Raw genomic sequence first — 19,064 nt, forward strand, 5'->3', positions numbered from 1 at the left:
ATAACTGATGCACCCGTCAGCTCACAGCAGCAATAGATCTCTGGACAAAGTCTGCCAGATGGGGCCTGTCAATAGCCCATCATGGGCAGAGGAGAGGTTCATAGGACCCCACCTCTCCCTGAGGAGTGTAGGCAGTTAATAGTTGCTGGAGGAGTGGGGGGTCATATTCCTCAGTGGTGTGGCTACTGACAAATTGCCCTTCTTGAGTAAATAACCCCCACTCATGCTAGGCAGGCAATTGTAATTAAATGCAGTGGGACACACACACACACACACACACACACACACACACACACCCCACACACACACACACACACACGGGGGTGGGGAAGGGAGAGAGAGACAGAGAGAGAGAGGAAGTAGTAAAAGCAAGCAAGAGACTTCCTGCGAAGAAGAGGTTCAGTAGGAGGAGCAGGAAAGAAGGGAGGCTGCTTGTATGAATTGTAAATAAACACATGAGTGTTTAAGAAGAGTTCTTGTAATGTCAGCTTTCCTCTTTCTTTTCCCATTTCTGCCCTTGCAGTGAATGACATCCCTGCAGAGAAGCTGTATCTGATGTGGAGAGGTTGGAATGTTGCAGGTCCAGAGCCTAATTATACTTTCTCTTGGCCAGCTTTAGCCCCCTGAATGGCCCTTCCTTGCCCACCTCTGTATCATACCTAACAGAGAAAAGCCCTTTTGGAACGTATTAACTTAGAAGGCTACTAGCACCTACCAACCCAAAATTAAGCACATCATCAAATAGCATCTGAGGCCAATAGCAGAGGTTCCCCCATCTTGCTATAATTGCTACTCTGATGTTTCCACCAATGTATTCTTAAAATACTTTGATTTATAACTCATTGTTCTGTTACTAAAACTGCTTCCACATTGGGCATCATAATTATATTTGGGGAAGCCTAAATGTGTGTTCCAGGGCCCTGGCCACTCATATTTGCTCCAGAATAAACCATGTCATTTATTCTTTTGAGCTGTTTCTTGTCGGCCACACAGCCTAATGGGTAAGATGTCTGACTTCCAATCAGAAGATTGCAGGTTTGAGCTGTTCTTTTGAGAACATTCCTTTAGGCATGGAGAGATGGCTCAGCAGTTAAGAGAACATTCCTTTCCTTCATTCTCTTTCCCCATTTAATGTTTTGTTTTGTTTCTCTGAGTCCAGTCTCACTATGTAGCCCTGGCTGGCCTTGAACTCAGGGATCCTCCTGCCTCTGCCTCCTGAGTGCTGGGATTAAAGGAGTGTGCCGCCATATCTAGCCTTACTATTTTATTTTTAGGAAATTTTACTCTGTGTGTGTGTGTGTGTGTGTGTGTGTGTGTGTGTGTGTGTGTGTGTGTGTGTAATGTATGTGTGTATGCAGGAACATGTTATGTATGTATATACAGGAGCCTGTGCTGGACCCGTGTATGCAGGAGCCTGTGCTGGACCCGTGTATGCAGGAACGTGTTTGGTGTCCTACTCTATTACTGTATGTCTTACTCATTTGTGACAGAGTCTCTCACTAAAATCTGAAGCTAGGCATCCTCCAGCATCCTCCTGTCTCTTCCGATCTCAATGCTAGAGTTACAGGTGTGCGTATGGACACCCATGTTTCTCCTTTTATGTGGATGCTGGTATCTGGACTGAAGTCCTCTTGTCTGAGATCAAGAATTCTTACTACTGAGTCATCTCTCCAACCCAACCCTTCCTTATATCTTCATTTAATACTTACATTTCTATTTCATTTAAAAATGTGCTTTGTGTCCACTGAGTAAATTTTGCAGCTTGAAAAGCATAGACCTATGTGTGGTAGCATATGCCTGTAATTGTAGCACCAGGGCAATAAAAGCAACAGGATCAGAAATTCAAGGCCATCCTTGACTACACATTTAGCTCGAGGCCAGCTTGAGCTACAGGAGCCCTTGTCTCAGAATAACAACAACAAGAAAAGGAAAACACAGTCCTGGTTAAAGAGATTAGTTCATAAATATTTGTGGTATTTTAAGTACCATGATAGAGAATACAGAGGCCAAGAGAACTATCTGGAACTCATACACCATCATCACTATTGTCATCAACCTGACAGGTCTCACTCCACAGTACAGACCAGATGGAACTCACTATGTAGTCCAGGCTGACCTGAAACTCAGCAATTTTCCTTCCTCAGTGCTGGGATCGAGCCAGTTAAACTTCACATATTTTAAATTGGAAGTAGATGATTGCAGCACATTAGACAGACAGTAAGAGCACACTCTGTTTTCTAACAGTTTCCAAATGCAAGAAAAATACAATCTCTTCAAGGACAAAGGTTTTGTTTGTATATAACTTTTCCAGTCTGAGAGTCCTAAGTTAAATTCTATGTATACATATATGAATATTACAAACATTCACAGATGCCACTATGGAAATTAAAAAATGTAACTACATACTTCACACTAAGGACACAGACTGCCACAGAGTCTGCCAATCAGCATCTACTTCTGTGCAACAAACTATTCCAAACCACAATGGCATGGAACAAAGATTTTTTTTTTGGTCATCATCATTTTGTGGGTCAAGAACTCAGGCTGACCTTGGTTGTATGCTTTGGTTTGGGGGCAGTGGGGCTTGCCCAGCCTGCAGACTTCACTTCCAAGATGGTTTCTTCATCCACAAACAGTAGGCTTGGTTTTCTTGGCCTTTTTGTCTCTTTAGAGGGCCTCTAACTCTCCTAGAGTTGTCTATGTGGCTTCAGCTTCTTGTCTCCTGATAACCTTAGAACACTTTGTTATTCAGGTGGCAACTGGCTTGACTGAGTATCCCAAGAGACAGGAACTGGAAGTAGCCTGTTTCTGGAGACTTGAGCCTAGAATCTATAAATTGTGTGCTGGATAGTCTTATGTGAACCTGACATACAAACTAAAGTTATCTGAAAGGAGGAAACCTTAATTGAGAAAATGCCTGTATAACACCAGCTATAAGGCATTTTCTCAATTAGTGACTGTTGGGGGAGGCCCACCCCATGGTGGGTGGTGGCATCCCTGGGCTGGTGGTCCTGGAGTCTATAAGAAAGCAGGCAGAGCAAGCCAGGGGAAGCAAGCCAGTAAGCAGCACTCCTCCATGGCCTCTGCATCAACTCCTGCTTCCAGGATTCTGTCCTGTTTGAGTTCCTGTCCTGACTTCCTTCAGTGATGAACAGCAATGTGGAAGTGTAAGCCAAATAAACCCTTTCCTCCCCTACTTGCTTTTTTAAAAAAGATTTATTTATTATGTATAGTGTTCTGCCTGCATGTATGCCTGTGCACCAGATCTCATTATAGATAGTTATGAGCCACCATGTAGGTGTGGGAATTGAACTCAGGACCTCTGGGAAGAGCAGCCAGTGCTCTTAACCTCTGAGCCTTCTCTCCAGCCCCCTAACTTGCTTTTTAGTCATGGTGTTTCATCGTAGCAATAGAAACCCCAACTAAGACAACTTGGAACCACTTTATGGGCCTGGGAACTGCAGAGCACACAAAGCTCTGTGTTCAATTTGATGCTCTATATTTGTCATCAGGAAATTCTTTTTTTTTGCCGGGCATTGGTGGTGCATGCCCTTAATCCCAGCCCTCGGGAGGCAGAGGCAGGAAGATCTCTGTGCGTTCCAGGCCAGCCTGGTCTCCAGAGCAAGTGCCAGGATAGGCTCCAAAGCTACACAGAGAAACCCTGTCTCAAAAAACCAAAACCAAACAAACAAACAATCTTTTTAGCAGGCAGAAACTTTGAGACAGGGTTTTGTGTAGTCCAGTCTAACCTTGAACTCAGTATGTAGTCAAGAATGACCTTAAACTTATGATCCTCCAGCCTCTGCCCGCTGAGAGCTGGAATTAGAGGCATGCAGCACACACTAAAATAAGTTGGGGATGGAGCTTGGTTCATACAATTTTTGCTTACTGTGCACAGAGCCCTGAGTTCAATCCCCAACACCACGTAAACTGGGTCTTGGTGGCACATGTATGTAATCCCAGCACTCTAGAAGTGGAGGCAGGAGGGCCAGAAGTTCAAGGGCTATTCCTACATCATGAATTTGAGGCTAACCTGGGATATCTGAGAATCTAGCTCAAAAAAAAGTAAACCAGAAAACAAATGAGGAAGGAAAAGACACAGGGGAGGGAGAGAGAGAAAGGAGGTAGGGAAAGAAAAGAAATTTGAGACAGAGTCCAGCCTGCCACAAACAAGCTACAACAACTTTGAGACTTTTCAGGTTTCTTCATTTGTTTGGTTTTTGTTTATTTTTTAATGCGGAGTCTCACTAACAGTGGGCCCCTGACGGGTGGTCCTCCTGTCTTTGCATCCTTTGTAGTTGATTAGAGTTCCATGCTTCTGTGCCTGGCTAGTTTTCTTCTGATTGAAGAGAGGAAGTTGGGTTTGATGCCAAGCTCTAAGAAACATGAACCTGGAAGCCACATTTGTGACTCTGAGTGTGCATGTAATATTGTGTTTCTTAGAAACAGGGATCCCAGCCAGTTGTCGGGGCTGTTACTACTGTCATCTCAGTGCTCTGGAGACTGAAGCAGGAGAATCCTCAACTTGGGACCTGTCTGGGTTAAGAACTGAAGAGGGAGGGGACCGGCAGGAGGGAAGAGAAAAGAAAAGTGATCCTTCTTAGGGTTTTCCCGAAGGGTGAGGACATGAGAAAGGAAGGCAAATAACCCACCACAAAACTATGTCATTGAATCGGCAAGCCTGTGGATTGGCATTCAAGATCAGGCGCCCCAGCCCCCAGTTTCTCTCTCCAAAAAACCACCACAGATGCTGGGTGTTGGTGGCACCCACCTTTAATCCCAGCACTCAGGAGGCAGAGGCAGAGGCGGAGGCGGAGGCAGAGGCAGAGGCGGAGGCGGAGGCAGAGGCAGAGGCAGGTGGATCTCTGTGAGTTCGAGGCCAGCCTGGTCTACAGAGCGAATCCCAGGACAGGCTCCAAAGCTACACAAAGAAACCTGTCTCGAAAAATCAAAACAAACAAACAAAAGAAGGTACTAGCTGTTAGGACAAAACCAACACAGATGACAAACTGAGGCTCGTCTAGACTGACATGGGCTCCTCATCTGCAAGTGGGCGTAGGAGTTCGAAGACAGAGCACAGTCTACCCGACCTCCTGTTCTGAGGAAGACAACGGGTGCTTGGAAATATGTCTTGAGCATCAGAGGGGCCGAGGAAGAGCAGATACAACCCCGAAGGCTGAAGAGGTGTCAGGTTCGGGAGCAAGGCTGTGGAGTGAAGTGTGGAGTCCTCATGACGTGGCCAAGCAGAGGAAACAGACCGTGAGAAGGGTAGTTGAGACAAGACTGAGGGACTTTAGGGAACTGAAAGTCACTCAGGACCAGGACTGCAGAAAGGGGATGTACTGCGGGGGCGGGGGAGGTGTGCCAGAGGAAGTAATGAAGAGGGGTGAGAGTCTGGGGAAATATTCAGGGGCTAGGTCATGGGAGCCTCCAGGCCTGGAGGGAGCTTGAGTTCTACCAACAGCCAGGAACAGTATTAAAGGGTTTGAAATCACTCAGTGGCTTATGAAGCCTGGGGTTCAGAAATCCCTGCATGGAGAGAGGTTCGATAGATGCTGAGGTGGTAGACACTCTAACAGCCCCAATGTGATCGTTACACATTGTATACCTGTATCACAGTATGACACTCTCAACAGCTAGGTGAGGAGGTGTATCTGTCATTCCAGCATTCAGGAGACTGAGGCAGGAGGATCAAGGGTTTGGGATCCAGAGTGAGATTCTGTTTCAAAAATAGATCATAATGTACCTTATAAATATGTATAATCATTGTATATGTCTTAAAATGTTTGGTTCTTTGGGGGAAGCAGCAAGATGGCTCAGCAGGTAAACTGCTGTGCAAGCCTGATGACCTGAGGTCCAGCCTTGAAATCCATGGAAAGATGCAAGGAGAGGAGTGGTTCTACAAAGCTGTCCTCTGACCTCCACAGCCAAACCATAGCATACACGTACTCATCTCTCCCTCCCTCCCTCCCTCTCCCTATCCCCCCACCCCCACTCTAGCTCTCTCTCTCTCTCTCTCTCTCTCTCTCTCTTCTCTCTCTCTCTCTCTCTCCCTCTCTCTCACACACACTAATAATAATTTCAATCATGTAAGCATTGGCTTTGGGGGCTGGGGTGGAGAACACATGCAGCATGCTCATGGATTTCCGGGAAGAATTTGCACATGGTGCTTCTCTTCTTCCACCAGGCAGGTCCTAGGGATGAAACTCAGGTCGTAGGCTTGGTAGGAAGTGCCTTTATCTGCTGAATTATCTCACTGGCCTTTACTCTTCTTTCCTTCCTTCCTTCCTTCCTTCCTTCCTTCCTTCCTTCCTTCCTTCGCCCCTTTCTTTCTAACTCTATTCTACTTTATGTATTTATGTATTTATTTATTTCATACACTACATTTTGGCCTTATTCTTCCCCCTTCCTCAACTCCTCCAAGATCCTACCTGCCCAACTTCATGTTCTTTCAGTCTTTCATTCAAAAATGAAAATCAAAACCAACAAAAACGATGGGCGTTGGTGGCACACGCCTTTAATTCCAGCCCTCAGGAGGCAGAGGCAGGCAGATCTCTGTGAGTTCGAGCCCAGCCTGGTCTCCAGAGCGAGTGCCAGGATAGGCTCCAAAGCTACACAAAGAAACCCTATCTCGAAAAACCACCACCACCACTACCAACAACAACAACAAATCAATCACACAAAACCAAAAGCTTACAAAAAAATGATTGAGTTTGTTCTGAGTTTGGTCAACTACTCCTGGGCCTGAATATAGGAGCCTGTCCTGGAGTGTGGTTGATATGCCCAGTGACACTTCACTGATGTCCCCTTTCCCTGCAGGTATCAACTGCAGACAGCTCCTTTGTTAGGGATGGAACGTTCTGTCCACTTCCCCTTCTCAATGCTGGGATTTTTTTTGAACCTGTACAGATTTTGTGTTCTTGGTCACAGTCTCTGTGAGTTCATATGTGTATTAACTCTGGAGTGTGTGTGTGTGTGTGTGTGTGTGTGTGTGTGTGTGTGTGTGTGTGTGTATGTTGAGAAAACTTGGGATGGTCTTCCTGCCTCTACCTTCTGAGTGTTGTGATTACAGGTATTAGCTACCCAGATTGATTAAAATAACAGTTTGAAATAATGTAGGAGAAAGAGACAAAGAGGAAAGTGTGGAAGTTAGCATGTGGACCACTGAGAACGGCATGACTGGGACTGTGGCGGGTAGGCGTGGAGCAGTGAGTCACTGGAGGCTGTGGTTCAGACCAGGAGGCATACTGGTGACAGAATTGGGGCAGAGGTAGTAGAGATGGATGACTTGGACAGACAGCAGAGATTTAGTTGGATCAACAAGACTTGTGACTGACTGCAGGGAATAAGGAGAAGGGAGGTGACCGTGACAAAGCTCAGGTATATGTCCTGCACAACATCATAGAGGTTTCTGTTGTTTACTAAGACATAGACAATTAGAGCATTTGGAGGGCAGGCTGGGAGATCAGTTTCTATAGACCATGTTTGATATAATTGTAAGACATCCAAGAGAGGATCTCTGACAGAGAGTTGGGCATGGCCACATGCAAACTGAGACAGGCTGTGGACTTGGGAAAGGGGGTTATTTTAACTTGGAACTCATTTGCATAATGGCTTGAGAAGGAGAAGTAAGAAGACACGGGAGTCAGTGAACCCTGGGTCCTGAGGGTTGGGAGGGCATGAGTTAGATGTTGGAGGTGGGTTTTAGGTACTGGGGAGGAAGTCCTAGGAGCCAGACTAGCTGGTTACAACTTGGTCCTCTCACTCTCTTCTTGAGTCTCAGTGTCCTCCATTATAGAATAGTGAAATTATGAGTGTCTGCCTCATAAACTTGTTCTGCTGCCTAGAGGCAATAATGCACATATTATGCAGGTTTTTCCAGGAACTTGGCTATCTCACATAGATGGTAGCATATGAGATTATTATGTACCTACCAAGCAAAATGGTAAATTACTAACAACTGCTAGGATTAAAGGAAGCTGGGCAGACAAGAAGCAGAACAATTTTTTCAGGTGGTTTCCACCTTTTCCTTTTCCTTTCCTTTCTTTCTTTTCCCCTTATTCTTTTTGTAGCATTGGCTAAAAGTCAAGAGGGTTGTGGTCAAGAGAAGGTCAATTGCCGGGCGGTGGTGGCGCACACCTTTAATACCAGCACCCGGGAGGCAGATGCAGGATATCTGTGAGTTCGAGACCAGCCTGGTCTACAGAGTGAGTTCCAGAACAGCCTCCAAAGCCACAGAGAAAACCTGTCTTAAAAAAACCGAGAGGGAGAGGGAGAGGGAGAGGGAGAGGGAGAGGGAGAGGAGAGGGAGAGGGAGAGGAGAGGAGAGGGAGGGGAGGGAGAGGGGAGAGGGAAGAGGGAGAGGGGAGAGGGAGAGGGACAGGGAGGAGAGGGAGAGGGAGAGAGAGAGAGAGTTGGGGGGCAATCAACTGCTGCTCATTTTTTAAAAAGATTTATTTATAATGTATACAGCCTTTTGCCTGCATGTATTCCTGCACACCAGAAGAGGGCACCAGATCTCATCATAGATGGTTGTAAACCACGACGTGGTTGCTGGGAATTGAACTCAGGACCTCTGGAAGAGCAGCCAGTGCTCTTAGTCTCTGAACCATCTCTCCAGCCCCCAACTGCTGCTCATTTAACCCACCAAGATTTGTGTCTTAATTAAAGTAAAAATAAGATCAGCAGAATAGCTCTTCATTCTATAGTTTAATACTGAAACGTGTTTGTATAACTTTTTTTCGATGGAGTTTTTTTTTTTTTTAAATAGATGCTACTTTTCAGGATGCCTTTTATTTTTCTCATTTTTAATTTTGTGTAGTTGTGTGTGTACATGCATGCACATGCACACATTTGGATATATCCACATGAGTGCAGGTACTCTCAGATGCCAGAATCCTGGAGCTGGAATTACAGATAGTTGTGAGCTCCCAGTAGTGAGTACTAGGACCTGAACTCAGGTCCTCAAGAAGAACAGCAAGTACTCTAAACTACAAAGACATCTCTTCAGTCCTTATTTTTAGAATGTATTTCTTTTCAAAATGGAGAAGATTCCACAGAGAAAATCATGCTTTATTCCGATTTCCTGACATCTCTTTCTTTCTTCCTTCCTTTCTTCCTTCCTTCCTTCCTTTCTTTCTTTCTTTCTTTCTTTCTTTCTTTCTTTCTTTCTTTCTTTCTTTCTTTCTTTCTTTCTTTCTTTCTTTCGAGACGGGGCTTCTTTGTATAACCCTGGATGTCCTGGAATTCGAGCTGTAAACCAGGCTGGCCTCGAACTCTTGGAGATCTACTTGCCTCTACCTCCAGAGTGCTGGGACTAAGGGCATGCATCACTACTTCCTGGTAGTTTTCATTTTTAAAGGTGAGGTTTCACAGTGTATCTCAGGCTGGACTACAACTTCCATGTAGTCCAGGCTGGCCTCAAATTTGGGGCAGTTTCCTACCTCATCCTTTTAAATGCTGGAATTGCAGATGTGAAGCTCTACATCCTCAGTTTGCTTTACAAAAGTTTTCACTTTGAAGCCGGGCGTTGGTGGCGCATGCCTTTAATCCCAGCACTCAGGAGGCAGAGGCAGGTGGATCTCTGTGAGTTCGAGGCCAGCCTGGTCTCCAGAGCGAGGGCCGGGATAGGCTCCAAAGCTACACAGAGAAACCCTGTCTCGAAAAACCAAAAAAGAAAAAAAAAGTTTTCACTTTGGCATTTCAAGATCCCATACATGAGGTCATGATGCATTCAGCCATCACATGGCCTCTTAGTTATGAGAGTCTCCATTTCCCTTGTCTTTGCTGACCTGGAAAATGACTGGTCAAGCATCTGTAGGATGCTCCTCTATCAGGATTCCTTTGCTATTTCCCTCACAATTAGAATGGGCTTGTGAGTTTAGGTAAGAAAGGAAAGTGCCATGTTTCTTGTATCCTTTCTAGGGAACATACCATCAACGTGATGTATCACTGTGGATGTTGACCTAGGTCACTGGCTGAGGTGGTGGTGTCAGGTTTCTCCAGTGGTGAGTTCCTTCTCCTTTCTGCTTGTTATGTGCAGCCTTCATTTAAGAAGTAGGGCAGGGTGTGATGGTAAATTCCTGTAACCCTAGTGCTAGAAAGGCTGAGGCAGGAAGATGGAGAGTTTGAAGCCAGTCAGGGCTAGTCAATGAGCCTCTGTTCAGAGAGACAGAGACAGAGACAGAGACATAGTTGAAGAGACACAGAGACACAGAGGGAGACACAAAAACAGAGACAGGCACATACACACACACACACACACACACACACACACACACACACACACACACACACACACACACAGAGACACACAGAGGGGGGAGGGGGAGGGAGAGGGAGAGAACCAGAAAAGGAGTAGGGTGTTATAATCTTTCTTGAAGTATCTGCACATATATTTGGGGTTTTCCCCGCATAGAAAGTTTGTCTCTTCTTCCTCACTTATTTAAGTATTCAATACTTTCTTCTATTACTTGGGAGGTAGAGGCAGGAGGATAAGAAGAATGAGACTAGCCTCAGACTGAACTTCAGGAGACCTTGCCTCGAAGAAACAAAACAATAAAATAATAACTTCTTAGCCAGGCATTGGTGGCACACGCCTTTAATCCCAGCACTCAGGAGGCAGAGGCAGGTGGATCTCTGCGAGTTCGAGGCCAGCCTGGTCTCCAGAGCGAGGGCCGGGATAGGTTCCAAAGCTACACAGAGAAACCCTGTCTCGAAAAACCAAAAAAAAAAAAAAGTAAAGTAACTTCTTCATGTCAGTTAGAACTTTTTGATACTTATTTTGTGCATTCATTGTGTTATAACCCATCATGGTTCTTTTTTATTGGAAAATGGTTGTAGAACCCATGACCTGGCTGCCATATATGTTCCATTCAAAGAAGTGAGTGTGTGTGTGTGTGTGTGTGTGTGTGTGTGTGTGTGTGTGTGTGTGTTATTGGAAATCAAGACTACAGCCTTGTGACCTAAACAAATGTAAATCTGATCACTGACCTTCAGTGTTGGAGTATATTATAGTTACATGTGCATTTCACACATGGTCCTGATGCATGGCCCATCTGGATTGGATTTTACTAGCCTCCTGCCTCAGCCTCTGGCTAGGATTACAGGTCCCGGCACAGTTCACATTTTTCTTTTTAAATACTTACTTTATTTTTATTTTATATGTACGAATTTTTGCCTGCATGTATATTTGTACACTGTGTGCATGCCCTGTGCTCTCAGAGGCCAGAAGAGGACATTGGATCTCTTGGGCTGGAGTTAATAGATGGTTGTGAGTGGCCATGTAGGTGCTAGGAATTGAACTCAGGTCCTCTCTCTGCAAGAGCAGTAAGTGGAACCAGCAAGCTCTCCAGCCCTTCTTTTGTTATTTATTTATTTATTTTGGGTTTCTCTGTGTAGCTTTGGAGCCTATCCTGGCACTTGCTCTGGAGACCAGGTTGGCCTGGAACTCACAGAAATCCACCTGCCTCTACCTCCCAAGTGCTGGAATTAAAGGTGTGCACCACTGACGCCCTCTTTCTTGTATTTAATACGTCAGAATTCAGTCAGAGAAGCAGAACTCATAGGTGATAAATGGCTAGAGATTTACTACTAAGTACTGGCTTCAGCAGTACCTGGCCCTACCAAAGCATTATGGGAAGTGTAGGACTGGCCTTCAAGAAAGGCAGAATGAGCCTTGCAGGCATGGAATACACTTTCGTCAGAGACACTTCCACCCTGCTCTTAAAGCAACCCCATTGATTACATCAGTCCCTCAGGTCACTTAAGAAACTCTTCCTTACATAGAGTGACATCATCATGGAACAACCCACAATACCATTTAAGTTGCTGTTTGTTGGCCATCTGGGCCCTAGAGCCCATGCAAATTCACATACCAAAAGGACCTTCTTATCTTTAAGATTCGAAACCCAGGACTCCTCATTGACCACAGCCCATTAAATGAATGGTTTCTGGATTACTGTGAGGGTCCTGTCATGAACCAAAGTTTTTACTTTTAAATTATTTTTGTGCATTCACTTATTCTGCTGCACATATACTAAAATTAGAACAACGCAGAGAACATTAGCCTGGCCCTTGAGCAAGGATGACAGGAAAATTTGTGAGTCACTCCAGACTTTTGAAAAAAATCCTCTTTTTGTGTGTGGTGGTTGAACCCAGAGCCTCATGAGTGCTAGCCAAGACCACTGCTACTGAGCCACACACATCTCCAGCCACAGGCTACTAGTTACTTAGGATGCATGACAAATTGCTTTGTCTTTTTGGCAGGTGATACTGAACACACCAATCTATTTGTGGTGCCCCAGGCCCCACTTTGAACATCTTTAGCATACTGAGCTTAGCAACAGGGACTCTTCAGTCCTTCTGAGGCCTGGAAGACTCCTTACCTTTATGTCAAGGGCCATCATTCCTCTAGATCTGACGTTCTTCTGTCTGAGTGTGGGCTTCCTCCTCCTTTCCTCTCTGAAAGCCCTATCCCTCTGCCTGTAACCAGCTAGGCTGGGAGAGTGGCGAGAGAAGTGGATTCTGAGTTCTGGGGGAGGGAACCTCCCTCAAAGAAGTCTCTTTCTGTCTTTGAGCAAAATATCAAATATGCAATGGATTGATCAAGACGTACCCATGATGAACATGTACAGTTCTGTGCCCAATGCTGGGAGTACAAGGACAGATTTGGGTTGCTACTTTTTCTTTTTCTTTTTCTTTTCCTGTTTTTTCGAGACAAGGTTTCTCTGTGTAGCTTTGGAGCCTATCCTGGCACTCGCTCTGGAGACCAGGCTGGCCTCGAACTCACAGAGATCCGCCTGCCTCTGCCTCCTGAGTGCTGGGATTAAAGGTGTGTGCCACCAACGCCCAGGGGGTTGCTGCTTTTCTTAATAAATTTACTCTGTGCTTGTTTGTTCTTTGCTTTAAAATTCTGTTGTTCTGTTTTTAAGTTTTGGTCCCCCCATGCTGTTGTTCTCTTTTTATTTATTTAATTTTTAAAAGAATTTATTTATTTATTTATTTATTTATTTATTTATTATGTATACAACATTCTGTTTCCATGTATATCTGCACACCAGAAGAGGGCACCAGATCTCATAACGGATGGTTGTGAGCCACCATGTGGTTGCTGGGAATTGAACTCAGGACCTCTGGAAGAGCAGTCAGGGCTCCTAACCTCTGAGCCATCTCTCCAGCCCTTATTTATTTAATTTAATTTTTATTTTATTTTACCTTATTTTTTGAATATAGGTGGGTTGCCAGCATCTATGTCTGTGCACCACATGCACGCTGTGCCTACAGAGTCCAAAGTACGCATTGAGTCCTCTGGAACTGGAGTTGCATATGGTTATTAGCAGTCACATGGGTGCTGGGAATTGAACCTGGTTCCTCTGGAAGAGTAATCAGTACTCTTAACTGTGGAGCCATCTCTCTTTCCCAATCTATTGTATTCTTAATTAGGCGTATAACTGTGTGTCTCTGTGAGAATGTGCAGGCCAGTGCAGATGTCCTGAAGGTCAGAAGCATAGGATCGCTTAGAGCTGAGATTACAGCTCTACACTGTGTTGTGAACATCTGACATGAGTCTTGGGAACTGAACTTCAGTTCTCTGGAAGAGAAGAAGGTGCTCTTAACCATTGAGATATCTCTCTGGTGTCTCTGTTTTTATTTTTTTAAAAGACTGATCTTATTTTAAATTGTGCGATGTGTGTGTGTGTGTGTGTGTGTGTGTGTGTGTGTGTGTGTGTGTGTGTGTGTGTGTGTGTTGGTACATGAACATGAGTGCAGGTGCCCACAGATGCCAATCGCCTGGCGCTGGAGTTCCAGGTGTTTGTAGACTATTCAATATGGGAGCTGAGAACTGAACTTGAGTCTTTGGCAAAAGCTATAAGTGGTCTTAACCATTGAGCCATCTTTCTAGAACTGAACATTTACTAAGTCTGTAGTCTCTGCCCTTGAGTACTGGGAGTACAGGCAAGCATTACAATACCCAGTTTGTGTAGTGCTGGCATGGAACCCAGGGCTTTATACATGCTAGACAAGCACTCTAAAACTGGGCTATATTCCCAGCCCTTTCATTGTAGTTTTGATTTCCATTTCCCTATTGCCTAGTGACAATGAGCACCTTTTTTTTTATGCTTCTCAGTCATACACTTCTCTTCGCTGTAGAAATGTGTAGTAAAGGGTGGGTGGTAGTGGAAGCCTTTAATTCCAGCACCCAGGTGGCAGAGGTAGGTGGATCTCTGTGAGTTCAAGTCCAGCTTTGCCTACAGAAGTGAGTTCCAGGACAGCCAGGGCTACAGAGAGAAAACCTGTCTCAAAGCAAACAACAACAATAACAACAAAATCACAAAGACATGTGTAGTAAAGTCCTTTGTTCATCTCAACATCAGGCTGTTTGTATTTTTGTTGTTCACTTATAGGAGTTCATATGTGATCAATATCAGATCTATAACACCTTTTCATTTGAGATAGGGTCTCTAACCATGTAGCCCAAGCTAGGCTGGAATTTGAGTCTCTCCCCCTTGTCTTAGTCCCCTGGGTGTTGGGACAACAGGCTGTCACCCCTAGGCTTGGACCAGTTATATAGCTTATTGGATACATGTTTACAAATACTTTCTCCCACTCTGTGGGTTTTTCCCCATGAGAATCTGTGTGTGTGTGTCTGTGTGTGTGTGTGTGTGTGTGTGTGTGTGTGTGTGTGTGTGTTTGTCTGTGTGCACAAGTTTATGGATGTCACGTGTCTTTCTCACTTGCTCTCCATATTATCTATCTATCTATCTATCTATCTATCTATCTATCATCTATCTATCTATTTTGAGATGAGGTTTTTCAGTGAACCCAGAGGTCACTGATTAAGCTTGATTGGCAGGCCAGCAGGCTGCAGAGATTCACCTGTCTCTGTTTCCTCAGAAACTGACTTCATACAGACTGCAGTACTAATGCTGACTATTTACATGGATGCTGGGCATCCAAACTCGGGTCCTCTTTGCTTGTGGAGCAAGCAGTTTATTGACTCAGCTATCTTTCCAGCACTCACTTTTTTTTTCTTTGAGACAGGCTGGCGTCAAACTCATATTGATCCTCCTGCCTCAGCTGCCAATACAGGAATGTTGTTACCATGCCTGATCTCTTTTCATTTTCTTGATAGTTTTCTGTTGTTCTCAAAAGGTTTAAGTTTGGGAGCTGGTAAGATGGCTCAGTGGGTAAAGGTAATGCCAAATTTGATGACCAGAGTTCAATTCCCCAGGATTCAATGGAAGGAGAAAACGAACCTCTAAGTGTCTTCTGACTTCTAAGACGTGCATAGCAAGGCATACATACATGCACCAACACTAAACAAATAAAGATAGTATATATTACACACACACACACACACACACACACACACACACACACACACACACACACACTGGATTTTTTGAGATAAGGTTTTTCTGTGTAGCCCTGGCTGTCTTGGAATGTGCTCTGTAGATCAGACTAGATTTGAACTCAGATATCTACCTACCCCTACCTCACAAGTGGTGTGAGCCACCACACCCAGATCTAAATAAATAAATGTAATAATTTTTAAATAGAAGCTTTAAATTTTGATGACTTTCAGTGTATTTTTCCTTTCGTTTCCAATGTGCTTTTGTGTGACATCTTACGAGTCCATTGGCAATCAGTAACTACTTTTTCCATTTTGTTTTAATTTTTAAATTATGTGGGTATATATCTTCATCTAGGTATGTGCACAGAAGTGCAGTGCCCTCAGAGGCTGGAAGAGGGTGTTAGATACCCTGGAGCTGAAATTATACAGGATTGTGAGCTATCCAGTGTGGGTGCTGGGAACTGAACTAAGGTCTTCTGCAAAATCAGTACAGGCCCTGAACTGCTGAGTCAACTCTCCATTTCTCCAATGAATTTGTATTGACTACTTCCATGTGCCAGAATCTGGGGATTCCATGATTAATACAACAAACTTGGTCCCTGTCTTTGTGGCAGTTGAGTTTAGTCAAAGCAGAAGACACCGTCCTTGGGTAACTTCATGAATAGCATGTCCATTGTGAACAAGACTGTAAGAAGAGGCCTTGCGACTGGGGATGTAGCTCAGTTGGTTGAGTGTTTGCCTGGCATGCAGGAGGCCCTTGTCTCCATCCTGACCCCCAGCACTGCATTTAACCAGGTGTGGTGGTGCATACCTATCATCCTAGGGAGGTGGGGGTAAGTGGATCAGGAGTTCAAGGTCAACCACAAACAATGGGGAAAATGACTCAAAAACATTTTTTTCTCTCTATTATTATTAATTCAAGTTAGGGAACAGGCTTGTTTCACATGTAATTCCCCTCTCCCTCTCCCTCTCCCTCCCCTTACCCCCATTCCTTCTCCCCCAGACTCAAAAACATTCTGAAAAGATTTATTTATTATGTGTACAGTGTTTGGCACCAACTCTCATTACAGATGGTTGTGAGCCACTGTGTGGTTGCTGGGAATTGAACTCAGGACCTTTGGAAGAGCAGGCAGTGCTCTTAACCACTGAGCCATCTCTCCAGCCCCCTCTAAAACATTTTATAATAGTTTTAAAATTAGCTGGCCGTGTTGCACGCCTTTAGTCCCAGCACTCGGGAGGCAGAGGCAGTTGGATCTCTGTGAGTTCGAGACCAGCCTGGTCTACAAGAGCTAGTTCCAGGACAGCCTCCAAAGCCACAGGGAAACCCTGTCTCAAAAAACCAAAACAAAAAAATAGTTTTAAAATTAGCAAAACAAGACGATGTCATTAGAACATTCCTGAACAGTGTGTTTGGCAGATATTTTATCCTCATGGTGCCATCCACTCTCCTGATACCCCTAAACACCCCTGGTAAATTGCCTCTAATCTCTTTTTCTACTTTTCGTGTCCCATGTGTCCTTTTGCCTATCCCCCATCCTTCCTCATTTCCTCTGTTTGCGTCTCTAGGTAACCTTAAAAGCTAGAAGAGGGAACATGGAAGGCCATTGGAGGGAGGATTGGGGGTGGCTGCTGAGGAGAGGGAAGCAGGGATTCAGGAATTCAGATGAGCACCACTCTTGCCCCCTCCTGTTGCTTCTCATGTTTAATCCCAGCACTTGAGAAGCAGAGATAAGAGGATCTCTGTGAGTTCAAGGCCACCCTGGTCTAAATATCAAGTTCTAGGCCATCCAGGGCTACACAAAGAGACCCTGGCTCAAAAACAACAGTGCCCCCTGCCCCGAAAGGAGCTTGGCTCTTGAAGGTGACAGCAAGAACTATGTGGCTGGAACAGAGTGGTGGCTTGGGAATCAAGTAGGGAAGGAATGAAAGGACTTTGGGAGAGGATGTGGAATGGTGGCACTCTTCTGGGCTTTATCCTAGTAAATACTGACAAAGAAAGCCATAGACCACTGTGGAAGACCAGAGAGAAGTCTGAAGATGAGGAAACAGCTAAAGAAGTAAACTAAAACAAGGGCTTGGATTTGGCAGTTGGGAGGAACAAATCTGAATGTGTGTGTCACTTCAAAATTCATGTGTTGGATCCTAACCCAATATATATCCAATACACTGTAACCCAAGGGTGCTAGTATTAGGTGGAAACAACTTATGAGGGCTCAGTGCCCATGAATAGTATTAATATCCTGTCAAACAGTCTTCTGACCAAAGCCTGGCCCCTCTGTCTCCACATGTGAAGGCACACAGAAGGCACTGAAAATGAAGAATGGGCCCAATAGACAACAAAGCAGGCTGCTTGTGCCTTGGCCTTGGCCTTGGCCTTTCTAGCTTCCAGAACTATGAGCAAGACCTTCCTGGGTTTTTGTTTTGTTTTATTTTGTTCTTTTTGATTGATTGATTTTTGATTTTCTGAGACAAGGTCTCTCTATACCTCTATACAGCCTTGGCTGTCCTGGAACTCCAAATATAGACCAGGCTGACCTTGAATTCATAGCTACCCTCCCACCTCTGTCTCCAGGGTGCTGAGATTACAGTCATGGGCCACTATACATAGCCTGGCCTTTTGTGTGTGTGAGTCAGGGTCTCTTATAGTCCAGGCTGGTCTGATCCTCCTGCCTCCACCTCCCAAATGCTGGGATTACTGGCATGTACTACCGTGCTCAATTTATGCAGTACTGGGGATGGAATCCAGTTCTTTTTACACGATAGGCAAACATTCTACCAACTTAATTATACCTGCCACCCCCCCACTTTATCCCCCTTTTGTTTTCCAATTGAGAGAAAAGTGTCTTGCTATGTTGGTCAGGCTGGGACCAAAGGGTCCTACTATCTCCCCACCCCCATTGCTGGAAATACTGGCTGGTGCCATTGTGCCTGACTCCATAAGTTCCATCTTGAGAGAAAACAGACACAGTTCTCTGTTACAATGAATGGGAAGAGGAAAGACAGGGAGACTGGAAGCAGAATACATGGTATGTTATCTGGTGGGGGTGCATTTCCATAGAGAAATAGGGGCAAGTAATGAAAGACATGTATAGCTTTATTCTCTTCAACAGTTGGTTTTCAGGCTTGGCTTGGACTTCTATTTACGACTATTCTGGAAACAATATCTGACATATTTAACATTTGTTGGACATTTAATAAAAGCTGCTTTTACAAGACTTGAACTTAATAGGTACTCAAACATGAGATGCTGAGCTGAATCTTCTGCCTGCACCTTGAATGTGCTGGCCTGTGCTACTATACCCAGCTCACTTGGTGCTGGAGGTTGAAGCCATGTCCTTGTGCACGCTAAGCAAGTATACTACCACCAGAGTTATGTACCTAGCCTGCTTTAAAATCTGGACATGGCAGCTCACATCCGTAATGCCAAGACTCAGGAGGCCGAGGAAAAAAAGATTTCCCTGAGTCTGAGGCCCATGTTGGCTGACAAAATGAGTTCCAAGCCAGTCTGTGCTGAGAGAGAGACTCTACCTCAATACAAAACCAGGTGTGGAGAAATGAGATAAAAACAGATGGGGAGTGCAAATCTGCAATTCCAATACTTGGAGGTGGAGGCAGAAGGATCAGGAGTTCAAGGCTAGCCTTGGCTACACAAGAGCCTTTTTCAAAATGAACAAGTCCCCGAAGTCCCTAACAATACTAACAGTGTATC

At 44.8% G+C, this 19,064-nt stretch overlaps 1 non-coding gene and 1 pseudogene across 1 annotated transcript; both read left to right on the forward strand.

Annotated features, from left to right (window-relative positions):
- The first annotated feature begins 7,031 nt into the window (after positions 1 to 7,031).
- LOC107978029 overlaps positions 7,032 to 19,064 on the forward strand; it is a 31,913-nt pseudogene continuing 19,880 nt past the window's right edge.
- LOC113837554 lies at positions 12,009 to 12,120 on the forward strand. The gene has a single exon (XR_003488205.1). It is a non-coding gene; the product is annotated as a U6 spliceosomal RNA (small nuclear RNA).

The sequence above is a fragment of the Cricetulus griseus genome, chromosome X (genome assembly GCF_003668045.3).
Source record: "Cricetulus griseus strain 17A/GY chromosome X, alternate assembly CriGri-PICRH-1.0, whole genome shotgun sequence".
In the NCBI taxonomy this organism is placed as follows: Eukaryota; Metazoa; Chordata; class Mammalia; order Rodentia; family Cricetidae; genus Cricetulus; species Cricetulus griseus.